The sequence below is a fragment of the Mustela erminea genome, chromosome 18, assembly GCF_009829155.1.
Source record: "Mustela erminea isolate mMusErm1 chromosome 18, mMusErm1.Pri, whole genome shotgun sequence".
NCBI classification, from domain to species: Eukaryota; Metazoa; Chordata; class Mammalia; order Carnivora; family Mustelidae; genus Mustela; species Mustela erminea.
In genome coordinates, this window is record NC_045631.1 from 2,667,931 (window position 1) to 2,685,290 (window position 17,360).

Genomic DNA, 17,360 nt, shown 5'->3' on the forward strand with positions numbered 1-17,360 from the left:
TCAAGAGAGCCTGAGAGCAGAGGCCCAGCCCAGAGCTCATGGAGCCACTTGAAGTAGGGCACAGAAGGTCAGAAGGTCGGGCGCAGAGCCCTCTCTGCCCCTCTGCTCCCTCTCTGACCCCGTCTCTCCCCTGGTCTCCTGTCTCCTGTCCCTGAGGCTCCCCCATTTCTGTGGAACCTTCTTTCCTGGGCCCAGTCAGTGTCCTAGAGCCCTGTTCCCTTCTGTCTCCAGTCCCCTTCACCGGCTCAGCCCTGTGGTTCCTGCGACACGGGCACCTCCCAGCCCCGAGAGCACCTGGCTTGGCCATCAGGAACTCCCCACCTTCAGATGTGTTTACACTACCCCTGCCGCTGGCCTGTGCCCGGGAGCCCGCACGTGGGTCTGCCCTTGCTTTCCGGGTGACTCTGTAGCCAGGACCAGTGATGGCCAGAGCAGGGCCCTCCCGCAGCTGCTGCGGCTTCGATCCCATAGCTGGGGCTCCGCACCATGTCCCGGGCTCACACGGCGCCTTTTCTCTGCTGCTGCTCAGGGTCTGGGCTCTGCTCCCCAGCCCAGTGGGCGCCAGGCACCCCGCTTTGGGGGGTCTGAGACGCTACATCGTGGGACTGTGTTCCCTGGGATCTTCTGGATTGGGTGCCGTGGACGCCAGGTGCCACGGTGTTGGGGCCTGGGAGGATGGGGGCTGGAATAAAGGTGTGCTTTCTTCCCTGTCAGACTGTGTGATCCTTTCGGCCTGGGCAGTCGGAACAGCCCCTTCCCTGCAGCCTTGAAACCTGGTGCTTCAGGTAGGGGTGAGGCTTAGCCACAGCAGAAGCAGAGGGAGGTGAGCTAAGCCTCCCGACAACACCCCCCCTCCAGCAGCTACTCTGCTCAGGGCATCTGCTCTAAGGGGACAAAGCAGGGAAACCTCAGGCTTTTCAGGCTTCTAGAAAAGACCAGGGGTCCCCGAGGCTCTGGGGATGAGGATGGTTTGGCCTCATCCCTGGGTTGCAGGCCAGAGAGGGGAAGGGAGACAGGAGCAGAGCTGTCCGGTGACCATGCCCCCAGGAAGCCAGAAGCCAAGACCAAAGGCACAGGGCCCGCAAATGTAGAAACTGAGGTCCTCTGATCTCCAGACAGGACTTCGCCACCCCTATTCCGCCTCTCACCCCTCAAGAGCCTGGCCCAGGGGTATGAGAGCAGAAGAGACGGTCCCCGACCCACCAGAATGCTTCATGGGCAGGCAGGTGCTTGCCGGGCGGGGCAGAAGAGGCTTGGAGCGCAGCCGGGGCAGGAAGCGGAGGGCTCTTTGCCATCCAAAGAGTCTTGACACCCTCCTCAGCAGGCTGATGGTACGGTGGGGGGTTGGACTGGTTTGACAGGAAAGAAAAGAAAAGGCTGGCTTGGGAGGGACACAGGGAAGGCAGGCTGAGTGTCCAGGAGGAGACAGCCTCCAGCCCCTGACTCCACCAAGAGTCAGCCAGCGCCTCTTCCTGCCCTGTGACTGGTGCAGACAATTCCAGTTACAGGAGCGTAATCCAGGGAAAGAGTAGGACCTGGGAGCTGGGGAGGGGGTGGGGGAAGAGAACATGCCCGGAGCCTCGGAACCTCACCGGGACTCCCGCTGCTGACCCAGCAGCTGGAAGGTGGAGTAGCTTCCGGGTCCGACTTCCCGGGCAAGGCTCGTGAGACCGATGTTCTCGGGGCTCGGAGCAACGCTGGCTGTTGCTATCCTGGGGGAATTCAGTGACTAGACTTTGAGGGGCAGGTTGGGGTGGGACAGGTGGCGCCCCTGCTCCTGGAATGTGGAAGGAAGGAGAGACATGGGGGAAAGAACGGTTGGGACATCTGGGATCCCTCGGTTCCTGGCAGGACAGGGCTTGCTTCCCCATCTAGAGACTCGCCCTTCCGAACTAAAGCCATCTGTCACCTCCGCCCAGGACACTGACCTCACTCCCCATCCCGGAGCCTGGGCCTTTGACCCCAGGGCACAGAGAAGGGCGTGTTGCCCCACCGTTTACCCCCTCTGCTCACAGGGATGCTGACCCAGCCATTCAGGAAACATATCCCCATGCTCTGTCTTTAATCCCCAGATGACCCATTTTACACGCATGAAAAGAGAGGCTCCCAGCCGCGAAATGAACCTGTCGAAGGCGTCATGTCTGACAAATCTGGAGATCAGGAAGCAAAGCCAGGAGTTCCGACTCTGGGCCTTGGGCGGCCTCTCAAGGGTGCCGTGGAGAAATCTCTCTTCTAGACAGTCCCGCTTTGTGCCCTCTTGACTGTTTTCTGCAAGAGGGTGGTTTCACCTCTGAAATCACTGTCATGTAATCAGATGATTAAAGGGTTTTGACTCAGCGGGATATGCACATGAACACGTTACAACGTTTCTCCAATTAGCGCCTTCAAAAGGCTGGTCCAGTGGAGAACTCCAGGCTCCTGTATGCTGCAGGTCAGGGACCTGGGGGCGGGGGTGGGTAGGAGGTACATGTTTGCCCCTTTCCCTGTTCCCCCAACTCTGACTCCTTGGCCAGGAGGGAAGGGTCTTGGGGATATAATTGGATTCTAGGACCTCTGCTCCCTCAGTCTTCAAGTGGGGAATACAGAGAAAGCTTACCTAGTCACCTACTGGGGAAGCTTCCCTGATCTCACTTTGGCTGCTGACACCAGCTAGGGGTCCCGTCCCTGCCCACATGCATGTGCAAGGGTGAGCTCGCCACAAAGCTAAGAAAATGGAAACTTCATGGTCCCTACTCACCCACACAAGCCCCTTCCGACCCCGCTGACCCAATTTTGTATTCTCTTTCTTAAAGAGGGCCTTTAAAATGGGATCAGCTTGAGGTTTCCACCATTTGGATCTTTCCTGGATGTGGTCCCTTGGGGGTCGGGGATCCGCATCCCCGAAACCTTCTTCGTCACTGAAGACCCCTCAGAAGGTGACAGCTATGTTTTCCTATAGCCCAACAGTGGTGGGCACCCCCATGATCTTGTCTGGGGACCAGAGCCCCTTGGGCATGCCCGGGAAGCCCGCACAGCCCCCAGCTTTGGCTCGCCCTGTGCCCTCTGTCCTCCATGAGGAGTTGCAGGAACTGTCCTCTTCCTCACACTCTCAGGCCACATGAGACTGGGCATGCAGGCTACCACCGCCTTCTCTCTGGCCTCCACATGTGCCTCCTCTCTGTTCGGCAGCCCAGCCTCACCCAGCCAGCAGTGAGATGCCTACCTCCCACACCTGAAGGTACCTCCATTCTCCAAAAATGATTCTTCCAGAAAGCTTCCACTCTGGTGGTTGTTGGTGGGGGGAAGGGAACCAGTTGCTCAAACTCTCAGACAGCCCTTGGGATAGGAATGCAGGGAAAGGGAGGCGAGCCAAGTGTTGGCCCTTCTCTGTAGAATGCAGGCTACTTAGTACTTAATGGTTTCAGTTGTGGACGCCATTTCCATGGCCAAGGGAAAAGTTCACTCGACATCCTATTATGGCCGAATGAACACACACATCATGAGTTGGTTACATCCCTCCGCCACAGAGCTTACTGCCAAACACCACTTCTTAGTGCTGGACAAAATTAACTTCTGTTCTATACCACAAAATTCTCGTGATTTTTCCACTGCAACAAAATGGCCGTCATTTGATTACAATGGTGTCCCAACTACAAGGTCAAGAAAGGGCTCTTCCTTCTAGTTTCCCTCATCCTCCATACCAACAAGTCAAGCAAAGACATGTTCCTAACCACTTGACTCAGGGCTTTGCCCCCCCCCCACCCTCCGCTAGCACATCAGCTCCTCAGTCCTCTCTCAGCCCTGACACCTTTGCTCCCAAGTCATGCGCCTCCTTCACAACTTCCCTGTGACTCCTATCAACGGATTGTCTGATTTGGGGTCACGAGGGTTCTCTTCTATGTCTTGGCAGGTCCTCCGCCTCAGTCCCTGAAGTCACCTCCTCTAGGGCTTAGCCTTAATCCCAGGATGGAGGGACACCCGAAACTCTCGCCCCAGTCTTCACCAAGGCTGTTGGTGGCCCCAGCTGAAACGAGGCCTGAGGGATTGTGTAGTGACCTTAAGGCCTACAGCAAAGGGTTCCAGACCAACTTTGGAAGGCCCTGAAAAGGGAAGAGGAGAGACCCAGTGCTGAGCACTTCACCCTCAACACTGGCCCCAAGTCGTGGAAGCTGTTCTGGCCCTTGGAGAAGAGACCCCAACCTGGTCTCCATCTCAACAGGGCCCAGGGCAACAGCCATATATACTGAGGTGGTTGGACTAGATGATCATGAAACACCTCAAGACCAGAGCCAGTCCCCGAAACTGGTCCTTCCAGGAGTCAATGTCTTCCAGAAAAAGGCCAGAGGACACACCCTATGATAACGTGGCTGTCTAAGACATTCCTTCAAGAACTATAAAGGAGGCAGCATTGGTAGATAGGTTCTTTTTTGAAGAAGGGACAGATTTTTGCCTATTAACAGCTGATGAATGGGACTGCATAGAGATGGAGGCCACTGGAGGGGAGCACTGAGGGAGCCAGGCTTCTGTGTCTGACAGGGAATATCCAGGCCCAGGAGGAGGGATTCTCTTGGATGGGAGGAGGGGAGACTCTTGTAAGAGAATTAGAACAAGACAGGATGGGCCTGGGAGCAGGTACATTTGGGGATTTCTGGAAATCTCCATTGGAGTTTTCTCTTTTCTCAATATAATAGGGAATGAGGTCATCTTTGGAGCAGGTAGGGGAGGAAGGAAGGAGCGGTGTTTCACTGTATGCCAGAAACTATACTAAGCACTTTACTCATGAAAGTTCATTTAGTATCCTCAACAACATTACGAGTCAGATACCATTATAACTCCCTTTTACCAACACGAATGTTAAGGTTCCAAAAGGTGATATGACCTGTCTGAGGTCATCTGGTTATTTTTAAGATTTATTTATTTATTTGAGAGAGAGAGAGTGCATGAGTGGGGGTAGGGACCACCCAGAAGGAGAAGCAGATTTCGTGCTGAGAAGGTAGACTGAAGACAGGGCTTGATCCCAGCACCCTGAGATCATGGACCTGAGCCGAAGGCAGAAGCTTAACCGACTGAGCCACCCAGGTGCTCTGGTCACCTTGTTATTCAATAATAGTCAGGATTATAATTTTCCCAAGATCCTAAACTCTATGCTATTAATAAAGACTTGAACACCAATGGGACCAGGTCCCTGAGGAAATGGAAATGGCTTTAGAGAGTAGGAGGCCAGCCTCTTCCTCCAAGTAGGAGTAAGAGATACAGCAGCAAGTGTTCCTTGGGAAGAAGAGTCTGTCAAAGATCTTCTCTTCCTGGATCCTCCACATGCTCAGGGATGAGGACAGCCACGTGTCTGCCAGTAGCAAGAGGAGGGGGTTGAGGAGTCAGGTGAAGATTTGAGGTGACTCTGGTGAGTGTAAAGGAGAAAAAGGAGATCTCTATGGAATCTTCTTCTAGTGCTCCAGCCCCCCAGGGCCCAGAGTCCTGGAGTGTGGAGACCCTAAGGAAAGAGCCACTCTGAAACATGGAGAACTCACCATGCAGCGAAGCAGGAGAATAACAGGCCAAATAGCATGTAGGCAGGAGGGGTCACCACAGGGCTGGGGAGCGACGGGAGGTGGGTGCTCGTGGGAAGAAGGTTTGGGCCAGAGGCCAGGGACCTATAGGCTGCACTGGGGGCCAGTTCTTCCTCTGCTAGGGGCTAGGGTCACTCCTTCCCCACACTTGCCCTAGGAGACTGGGATTTCAGATGACTTGGATTGATCAGTTCAGAAAATGCATAAAGCAAAACCACCAGAGAGCTGAGGGCCACCAGCCTTTCACCTGGAAAGGGACCAGGGAGGGACTTCACAATGCATGGCTATTTGCTCTCATGTGGCTCGGCAGCCCCTCCCCAGGGACCAGGACATCTATAAAAGGGCTGGCAGGAGGACCACAGGTGTTGGCGAGACAATGGTTCTCCTTCGGCCTCCGTCACTCTCAACCTCTTCCACCTCCTCCACATCAGCTGGCCCTGAGTCCCCTCGCACACTAGCCAGGGGCTGACAGTGAAACAAGAGTGGAAAACTTTCTCCAGGGTGGGTCAGCACCTCTGGGCTAGATGTGGCAGTCGCACGCCCACCAAGCCCACACCCAGGGTGACCCCAGCGAATGCACAGTCCCTGTAGAAGGCTAGCCATGGGCCAGCCACCTGTGTGAGGGCGTGGGCCTCCTCCTCCAGCTCCAGCTGACTGGGTCAGGCATCACCACCTGGCTTGAGCGCAGCCACGCCATTGGTTGACGGGTAACCAATGAGACACCCTGGTGCAAAAAAGAGGCGTTGGAGCTGTGCCAACTGTGGTGCTCAGCGGCGGGGCTGAAGTTAGAAGGAGGAGGGGAGAAGGGAGGGAGGGGCTAGAATCAGATCAATATGGGGTCATGGTAAGCGAAAGTTGAGAGGAAGGGAAAGGAGGAGAGAGGAATGAGGAGTGGAATCCCAGAGACAGCTGTGCTCCAGGAAGGAGGTTGAGACCCCGAGAACTGAGCCGGACTCTGAGGGACCAACGTCCTGAAACTCCTCTGGCCTATTTGGCCTGGGACCCAGTGAGCAGGAGCCTCCACTCAACCCAGCTGTCTGCAGCAGCCTACACAGGCTCTGCTCCCCCACCACCCAGAGAACCTGCCAACCAGAGTCACTCTCCTGTGGGCAGCACAGATAATCAGATAATCGCAGGCAGATCCTCCCCAGTCAACCCTCACTTTCCGTCATTCCCTCACTGTGCCATGAATCGTGAGCACTGGGGGAGATAAAAATAACATTGTTTGGGAGCCCCTGGGTGGCTCAGTGGGTTAAAGCCTCTGCCTTTGGCTCAGGGCATGATCTCAGTGTCCTGGGATGGAGCTCCACATCAGGCTCTCTGCTCAGAGGGGAGCCTGCTTCCCCCACCTCCCTCCGCCTCTCTGCCTGCTTGTGATCTCTCTCTCTCTCCCTGTCAAATAAATAAATAAAATCTTTTTTAAAAAATGATATTGTTTGCACCCCTCCCACTGAACGGTGGGGTCTCATTCTCCTCCCCTGGACGTTCCCCTGGCCCTAGTGACTGGCTTGACCAATGGAATGTCAGAAGAGACACTCCTGGACTTTTGAGGCAAGATTATCATAAGAAGCTTCTCACCTCCTGTCGGAGCCTCCTGGAGCCTCTGCGACCCTGAGCCTCAGTGTTAAGAAGATGTCACCATGCTGAAGAGGCCACATGAGGCTGTGCCCATTCGTGCCTCAGCTGAGTGTAGCCTTGGAACCATTCACTTCAAGTTGTCAGACATAGGAATAAAGTCCTCTTTAGCCTGTATTCCAACCCACCCACCCTGAATTGAATCCAGGATCTTTGTCCATGCCATATGAAACAGAAGAATCACCCAGCAGAGCCCTGCCCAAGTTCCTGTCCTGCAAAATTGTGGGTGTACCAAAGGGTTGTTGTAAGCCACTATGGTGTACTTAATTATGTGGTCATGGATAACCAGAGCACCTCTCTCCATTTAGGAAATTCTTTAAGTCTTTGCCAAGTGCTTTGAAAGACCTCAGGTCATCAACTCACTGACAGGTGGTTTCTGAGAGGGACTTTGCCCAGAAAAGACCAAGTAGAGAGATGTTGATTTTGCCTACTTTTTCTAGTAGTCATGTTTGATTTTCCTTTGGGGATCCACCCATCTCCACCCTCAACCCAGTTGTGGCCATTTGTGTAGAGCTAACTCCTGCCCTCGCCTTGGAGTCTGTGACCAAGGCGGGTTCCATGAGAGTCAGCCCTAGGACCTTTGTAAAAGGTAGTAACAGGGAGACACTGCACTGGTCTGTGTCAGGTTCATAAGCTGACAGGATGGAAACCCACAACTACTGCAAACTATCTCTGCCACCAGTTGGGAAGCATCTACCCAAGAATACAATCAGTACAATTCAACACAGAAGAGAGCAGAAATGAAATAACGAGGGAGAACAATTCTGGACACACGTTTTGGGCACTTGGATCCATCCATGCCTGAAACCAGTAACTGCTGAAATTTCCAGTTACATAAGCTGATAGAGTCCCCTAATTTTATCAAGCTAGCTTGATTTTACAGTATCCTATTCATTCAGCTCTGCTAATTAAAACTGTACTAATTTTTCATGACTAGTTTAGAATGTACCCCCTACAAGAAGATCTTCTTGAATTCTATAGGGGATATCTGTTGTTTGGGGTTTTCTATTGCCCAGAGAAGATTTCCTCACATACTTAAGAAAAAAATCTGCACTACCCCCATGGCTCATTATCACCACCAACATGGCTGGACACACAGCCAGCCTGGCATCTTGTCTGACCCCATCTTCCTGGACAGAGGAAATTGGGCCAAGGGTGGATCCTTGTCCCCAACTGGATAAATGAGAAGCCTTTGCTGGGTAACTTGAAGTTTGCACATCTGAACCTACTCACTATCTTAGACTGAGAATATGTGAACGTGAATGGTGTGGCAGCTGCCTCTGCCAGGTGGACAGGGAAAGAGAAAGAACAGGTCAAGGGAAAAGAGAGTTAAAGACAGAGAATTCCCTGAGTTCCTGCAATGCTCTTGTCTCTGCCTCTAGGTTGTCCCTGAGGCTCAGCTGTTTTTCCAGCCTTGTGTCCTTATAATAAGTTCTCCTTTTTACTCAAGTTCTCTCCCATAGGTGTCTGTTCCTTACAATATCCCTGGTCTCTAGAGTGGTTCAGGCCCATCTCCCTTCTCTTCTGGATCCATGTTGTCCTGGACCACACCCTAACTTGAGGATGACAATAGGTTTCATCATAAATGCCAGCTCCAGTCAGTTGGTTGTGCCTGTCTTGAGTGCTGCAGTGACAAAGATTCTCCGGCTACTTCTGGACTCAAAATGAAAAATACACATATTGATTGGCAAGTCCGCCAAGGGCATGAAATGGGAAGAGGCTGAGTGTCCACCATGTCTGTTCTCTAACCTTGTCACATGTCCTTCCCCTTCCATACAACATCCAACTGAGTGACTCACCTGGTCTAGACTCATATGTATTTGTTGAATAGATACATGACAAGCATGACTGTTGAAGAGACACCATTCAGGGGGATGAGTGACAGGAAGTGGATGATGTGAGGATGAATGGGCCAGAAGAGACAGAGGCATCTGGTGCTCTCAGTTTAGGAATCAAATACACAGGTGTGGTGGCAGGTGGGCTAGAACACTCTTCTCACCTCCATCTAAGTCTTGCTCATCCTACAAATTGCAATGTGAGCCTTCTTACCTGAAGGAAGCTTTCTCGGATATGCCCCACTCTCATGCCTGAGATGGACCTCTGCTTTAATGAGGATTCTCCTGATTGAAAGAGTTCAGGAGTCCATGAGTATTATATCTCACTGCAGGTGTGGCTGTATCCAGATGCTCCCATGAAGGGTCTTCTTATAATCCTTGGGTGTTATTTTCTTTGTTGTTTTCATTCTCACGTGGGTCCTCCCAAAATGGCTACAGGAGTGGTCAGCAGCAGCTTCAAGACTTACTTATATCCTATCAACTTCACAACTCTAGGAAATGAAAGTACTTTTTTTTTTTAAAAAAATGGGCACTTGGGTGGTTCAGTAGGTTACGCATCTGCCGTCAACTCAGGTCATGATCTCAGGGTCCTGGGATCAAGCCCCACACTGGGCTCTTCGCTCAGTGCGGGGTCTGCTTGAGATGCTCTCCCTTTCCCTCTGCTTCTCCCCCCCCCCACCTCTCTTTCACTCTCTCTCTAAAATAAATTTTTTAAATCTTTCAAAAAAAAAAAAAACCCAAACAACAAACAAATTTCAACAACAGAAAATCCTAGGGCTGATTCTTTTTCTTTTTTTTTAAATTATTTTTATTTATTTATTTTTAAAGATTTTACTTATTTATTTGACAGAAAGAGAGACACAGTGAGAGCAGGACACAAGCAGGGGGAGAGGGGGAGGGGGAAGCAGGCTTCCTGCCAAGCAGGGAGCCTGATGCGGGGCTCAATCCCAGGACCCTGGGATCATGACCTGAGGCAAAGGCAGCTGCTTAACAACTGAGCCACCCAGGTGCCCCCCCAGCACTGATCCTTATTGGCCTGGAGAAAGCCACCTATTTAGTCCTGAGTCGATTCCCAAACTCTGCCCAAATCTCTCTGGGGTGAACAGGATCATGTGCCTGGCCCTGGAGCCAGAGGTGAAGTCAGCTCCCCTGTATCCTTTTGGACTGAGAATGGAAAGGGGTCATTCTCTACAGGAAAGCAAGGGGCTTGTTACCAGAAAAGGTGGTATGGAAGCTGCCATCCACGCACCGTCCCTTATCCTCCCTTGGACACTGCAGATTTCCCACCAAATCAGGAGCTCCTGGAGAACAAGGACTCATCCTGCTTATCCTTCACTCCTAGCCCCAGCCCAGGACCCAAAACACAGAAGTTCCCAGACCCCTCCCAACTTCAGACTTGGCCCATGTCTCAGTGACGAAGTCAGATAACCAGGAAGGAGCTCCCACATCATTCTCTCCTCAGACAAGAGACCCTTATGCACCTGCTCCCAACCAACCCCCTATCTGCCACAATCGAAGGTGTGTCTGCTCTGCTGTGAGTCTGCTTGGTTGCCTAATCTTTGCTTCTCTTCCTCCTCGTACCAGCCCTTCGTGTTTGCCTTATGAAGCCACCCATTCTCTTGTTCTGCCATGTGGTTTTGCATATAGCTGAATATAGTTGAGTGGAACTCATCTGGGGACACACCTTTGGTTGACTTGTGGGTTCCGTCCTCTTGGATGCGTTGGTGGGTGGTTCAAGGATCCTAAAGCAAGTCACGTAGAGCGATGAGAAAGGAAGAGGTGAGAAGATATTCGACAGAGTTTTGGAAAAGAGAAAGGTCAGCCCTCTTTCGCAGGGGCTGCCCTGAAGAAACTCCCTCTGTTTTCCTGGTTGGCGTGAAGACGCAAAATCTGGAACTGTCCCCGTCACGATCTCCCTACATGGAGTCGATGCTGCGGAGGGCAGAGGGAAGAGATGCAAAGGCATGAGGTCTTAGTCACATCTAGAGCAGCTGTATTACAACCCCAAGGTGGAGGAGGCATCAAATTGTCAGACTTGGGGCGACACAGTTCAGCACTCGAGCTGGCCACCTTCCAACCTTGAGCCAAACTTGAGTTCTAGGAGGAAGGCAGAAGGCAGAGTAGACGGGTCATTCACGGTGTCTGTTACACGCCGTGCCTCTGGATACTCTGGTTACGACAGTCACCTGTATTGCTAAAGTCGATCTGAGTTGGAACTGTCTACTGCTCGATCTTGTAATGGTCCTGCTTGTTGCGCCCATTAGATGCCAGTGTCCCCACCTGGGCTCTGGGCTCTACCCTTTTGCTTTTTTAGGATTTTACTTCTGAGACTAGCATCCTCCTTTCATCGGCTTCCCTCCTCATTCTCAACAACTTACACCCGCTTTAGGGGCTGTGGGATCTCAGCTGCACCTGCTCATTAGAATCACCTGGGAAGCTATAAAAAAAAAAAAATGCTAATAGTTGGGTCTAACACCCAGATCCCAGAGAGAGACCTGAACATTGGTTTTTCAAGCACCCCTGGTAGCTGTAAGGTAAAGCCAGATTGAGAATCACTGTCCAAAGAATTATTCATGTTGTGAGTTCCTGGGTGGCTCAGTGGCTTAAGCCTCTGCCTTTGGCTCAGGTCATGGTCCCAGGGTCCTAGGATCGAGCCCCGCATCGGGCTCTCTGCTCAGGCAGGAGCCTACTCCCCCACCCCCCTGCCTGCCTCTCTGCCTACTTGTGATCTCTCTCTGTCAAATAAATTTTAAAATCTTTAAAAAAGATTGTTCATGTTGCAAGAAGCTGTCCTTCGGTCTCAGATGCCCTTCTATTCACCCATGGCTCTTTGCCGCAAAACTTCTTAAAAAATATTCTACCCTCACTGTTTCTAATTGCCTACATTTGGTTGGCTTCTTTTTTTTTTTCTTAAAGATTTTATATATTTATTTGACAGAGAGACACAGCAAGAGAGGGAACACAAGCAGGGGGAATGGGAGAGGGAGAAGCAGGCTTCCTGCCGAGCAGGGAGCCCGATACGGGGCTCAATCCCAGGACCCCCAGATCATGATCCCAGGACCCAATGATCATGACCTGAGCCAAAGGCAGGCACTTAACAACTGAACCACCCAGGTGCCTCTTCAGTTGACCTCTTTTTATAATTTTACAAGTTTGCCAGAAACAAGTAAGAGAAGTGCAAAAAAGTGAAATAAAGACGAATGCAGACATTTTACAAGGGCCCACCTCTTTTTGTTATGGCTTTACCCCCACAAAAGTCCCCACAGCCCAGAGAACGCAACCATTGCCTCTTTCAAGGTACACCTTGCTTGGGCAGAAGCACACAGAAAAGAGCACAAGGTCATAGAAGGGATTTGAGGAATGGAACTGGTGGGGGAATTAGAGACACTGAAATGCAACAAGTTGATCTTCTAAGTTATTCTGCATAAAACCAGCTGCGACACAAACACTGACTTCAGCCTACCTTCCCAAGGGCCATGAAAATGGCAGGAGAGGGATTTGTTGTTTGTTGTGGTTGATGAAACGTGTTCAAAGATTCTTTCATCTTCCGTCGGAAGTCCATTTCCCCTCCCAAATTAACGCCAAGCCGGTCAGTGGAATGTGTCAACATTGACATGTGCCAGCGTCTGCCCCAAGTCTTCAGACGCCGGGGAACTGAAACTCTGGGCTTGTCGGGGTCCAGGCGCTCTGGTCCAGCTGGTGCTACATTCAGCTTTGCCGGAATTGTAACGTCATCAGAAATTATTGAGTCAGGCTCCTTGCTCGGCGGGAAGCCTGCTTCTCCCTCTCCCATTCCCCCTGCTCGTGTTCTCTCTCATGCTGTGTCTCTCTGTCAAATAAATAAATAAAATCTTTTTAAAATATCCTTTAAGAAAATAAAAAATGTTCATATTTTAAACTGAGTCAGGGCAGTTTGTTGTGCAAGAGATAACCTAGATAGATTAAAGCCTATCCCCAAAAAGCAGGAAGAAAATTTGCCATTAATAACCTCAGGGAAATGAAACATCGCAACCAGGGAGCATGAACAGGGCACTATTAAGAAACATACACGTGGAACAAAAAAGCAGCTCTTGCAATTAAAAATATGATAGGAGAAAAATATGATAGGAGAGAAAAATATGATAGGAGAAATTAAAAAAAAAACCCTCAGTAGATTAGAAGAGAAAGTTGAGGAAATTGACCAAGGGCAACATAATGGAAAAGAGAGAAGAAAATAAAAGAAATTGGGGAACCAGTCCAGGAGACCACGCATCTAAATCAGTGGAGTTCAAAAACGAAACAGTAGATGCAATGAAGAGAAAAGAGTATTTAGGAAATAATTCCACACGGAAGGACACAAGTTTCAAAATTGGGCGGTCCTCCTAAGAAGGCTGAATGATGAGAGAATGATGGCAGTGCATGTCTGTGAAGGTACAGAGCCCGGGGTGGCAGCGGGAGGAGGGGGAGCTGGTTTGCAAAGGAAAGATCCTAAAAGCTTCTGGAGGGAGCATCAGGTCATACAAAAAGAACCAGGAATCCAAATGGCTTTAGGCTTCTTTACATCAACACTTCCCGAGAAGCAATGCTCCCCAAATTCTGAACAAGAATCGCTTCCAACTTATCACTCAGATGTACGGATAGACTGTAGGCGTTTCCGGACCTGCGAGGTCTTGAAAGCTGCTCATCCCTCCCCTGTGCGCTTTCTGAAGTAGCTAGCTAGTAAAGGGTATGCTCCGTGGAAATGAAATGAGCAATGAATGAGGAAAACACGGGGTATGGGAGGTATGGGAACCGGGAGGGCTAACACAACAGAGGGGGGAAGGCATCCCTAGGGGTGGTGGGGACACAGAGCCCCGGATGACAGCTAAGTTGGGGTCTGGAGTGCATCACATGCTGGAGACGGCCTGGGAGTATGTGATGTGTCCGACATGCCAAGGGGATCCAGACCAGTGGTGAAGTTAATACAAGTATCTAGAAAATTATACAAATAGCAAACTGATAATTATTACCCAGAGAAGCCACAAACGGTTTTGTAGGCAAGAAAATAAAATGCTTCAGCTCATGCTAAAGCTTCCCTTTGAATAGTACTAGATGAGAAAGGTTTGCTGGCGTCATAAGAGAGAGGCTGGGGAAGAGAAGACAATCCTCTCTTCCAGGGGGCAGGGAGCAGGCGATTGCTGCCTAAAAGTAGAAAGATAAAAAAATATTGATATATGCATGCTGTTTGAGATATGGCAATCAATACTGAGATTATCAACTAAAAGAGAAAAAAGTTATTGTCTTTGATGAGGCGAAAACAGCAGGATTGGTGGTGGGGACAGCTGTTGTTGGTGAGAAACTTCCAGAACTCTTTGTCTCTTTAAATCACATGCATCTAGGGCACACGAATGGCTCAGTTGGTTAAGCATCTGCCTTGGGCTCAGGTCAGGATCCCAGGGTCCCTCACGGGGCTACCTGCTCGGCAGCGAGTCTGCTTCTCCCTCTACCCCCACCGCCTTCATGATCTCTCTTAACGCTCTCTAATAAACAAATTTTTTTTATTTTATTTATTTTTTTTATAATTTTTTTTAAAGATTTTATTTATTTATTTGACAGAGAGAGTTCACAGTAGACAGAGAGGCAGGCAGAGAGAGAGAGAGAAGCAGGCTCCCTGCTGAGCAGAGATCCCGATGCGGGACTCGATCCCAGGACCCTGAGATCATGACCTGAGCCGAAGGCAGCAGCCCAACCCACTGAGCCACCCAGGCGCCCATAAACAAATTTTTAAAAAAAATCTTTCAATCATGTGCATCTGTAGGTTTGATCAAAGTTTTAGAATGTAAAGGAGGGAAAAAGAGGAGGCGGGAAAGAAGGAAGGAAGAGGGGGACATGGGAGGGAGAGAGAAGTTAGGGAGGGCCAGGGCATTGAGGAATTCAAAGCAGGGGCATATTTGATCTCATTGACTTTTTAAAAAAAAGATTTTATTTATTTATTTGATAGACAGAGATCACAAGTAGTCAGAGAGGCCGGCAGAGAGAGGAGGAAGCAGGCTCCCCGCTGAGCAGAGAGCCCGATGGGGGGCTCCATCCTAGGGCTCGATTCCAGAGCTCGATCCCAGGACCCTGAGACCATGACCCAAGCCTAAGGCAGAGGCTTTAACCAATGAGGCGCCCCTCTCATTGACATTTTTAAACATCGAGTAAGTTCCTTCCCCGGCAGGACTCTGATTTCTTCCTCCGTGTCTGGAAGGGTCAGATGGTAGCTCCCAGAAGACCCCACCAGCTCAGATCATCCTGGGCTATGGGCCAGAACAGAGGCAGATATCGAAATGCTCAAGGAAAGTAGCTCTGAAGAGGATTCCCCGGGCATGACTGTTGAAAATGTACATTCCCTGAGTCCAGTCACCGGAGACTGCCTTCCGGGTGTGAGGTCGGTAGGCCCAGGGAAGTGGCACCATGATACATGTGTTCTGCTGGGTATGCCTTGAGCAACCCTGCTCCTGGCCAGAGCCCAGGAGGGGCAGGGTCACACTGAATCACAAGTCGGTTCTCAGGACATCAGGGAGAGAGTGCCAGCTCGGGTGCTGTCGCTTTAACATCCTCCCAGCACAGTGCCTTGTGGATCTCTCTCCCCAAACAAGGTCGACAGAATCCACCTAGCAACTCCCTTCTCATAGCCCTCATGTCTTCTGGGACCTTCTCTTGCGGGAACTGAAACTGATTTTCAATTTACAGCAGGGACACAAAGTTTCCTTTAAAATAGGCTCATTGGGGACGCCTGGGTGGCTCAGTTGGTTAAGCAGCTGCCTTCGGCTCAGGTCATGATCCCAGCGTCCTGGGATCGAGTCCCACATCGGGCTCCTTGCTCGGCAGGGAGCCTGCTTCTCCCTCTGCCTCTGCCTGCCATTCTGTCTGCCTGTGCTCGCTCTCTCTCCCTCTCTCTGACAAATAAATAAAATCTTTAAAAAAATAAAATAAAATAAAATAAAATAGGCTCATTGGGGGTGCCTGGGTGACTCAGTGGGTTAAGTGTCTGCCTTTGGCTCGGGTCATGATCGTAAGTCCTGGGATCAAGCCCCCGCATTGGGCTCTCTGCTCAGCAGGGAGCCTGCTTCCCCCTCTCTCTGCCTGCCTCTCTGCCTACTTGTGATCTCTGTCTGTCAAATGAATAAATAAAATCTTTAAAAAAAAATAGGCTCATTGACATTTATAGAAGGGAAAAGGAAGCAGAAAACACAGAGAAAGGGAACCCAAGGATGCATTTTAGGGTGGGAAGACAGGAAAGCATCGCTATTTTTTTCTTAGCCTCACTGCGCCTGGCACATGCATATGGGCACTACTGATTTATGCCACAAGAGTGACCTACGAATATTAAAATATTGAATATATTTAGAAATGTGCTATGTGTGCTTTACAGGATAAATGGAAAACATGACCTGACAACGGATATAATTATGATGGTTTGGGTAAAGAACGTTAAGAGACAATGCTCTAGAGGAAATACACAATGGGGACGCCTCGCTGGTGCATTTGGAAGATTGTGTGACTCTTGATATTGGGGTCGTGAGTTCAAGCTGCATGTTGGGTGTGGCACTCACTTGAGAGCTTTATGCCAAATGAAATGAGCAGGACGCAAAAGGACATTTTTTTTTTAAAGATTTTACTTATTTATTTGACAGAGATCACAAGTAGGCAGAGAGGCAGGCAGAGAGAGAGAGAGAGAGGAGGAAGTAGGCTCTCTCCTTGGCAGAGAACTCAGTCCCAGGACTCTGAGATCATGACCTGAGCCAAAGGCAGAGGCTTAACCCACTGAGCCACCCAGGTGCCCACAAAAGGACAAATATTGTATGATTCTACTATATAAGGTATCTAGCCATCAAATTCAGAGACAGAAAGCGGAATAGGGGGTAGCAGGGGTTGGGGGTAGGGGGAACGGTTTTGCTTTGTGTTTTAATAGATACAGAGTTTGGATTTGGAATGAGGACAAAATTCTAGAGACAGATGGTGGGGGACACACCAGAGTGAGTGCATGTGAATGCGAAACACCGTGAATGTGTTGTCTGAATCGCATACTCAAAAATTGTCAAAAATGGTAAACTTTAGGTTATACGTATTTTACAATTAAAAAAAATGGGTGTTTTATAAAATCCAAACATTTTGCCCAGAAACAATATTTCTTATAGCCATAGGCTCCCCTCTCCCTGAGGATACAAATTAACGATTTTTGGTTCGAAATTCTCTTCTGCTCCCCACCTTGTCTCTTCCTTCAGTCTTGTCTTAGATCTAAGCCTTCAAGGAGGGCCTGAGGCTCCTTGGCCACCTGTTCCAATAAAAGCCTATTGGAAACTGTGTGTGAACGGGGCCATTTCACTGGGGGACCCCAATG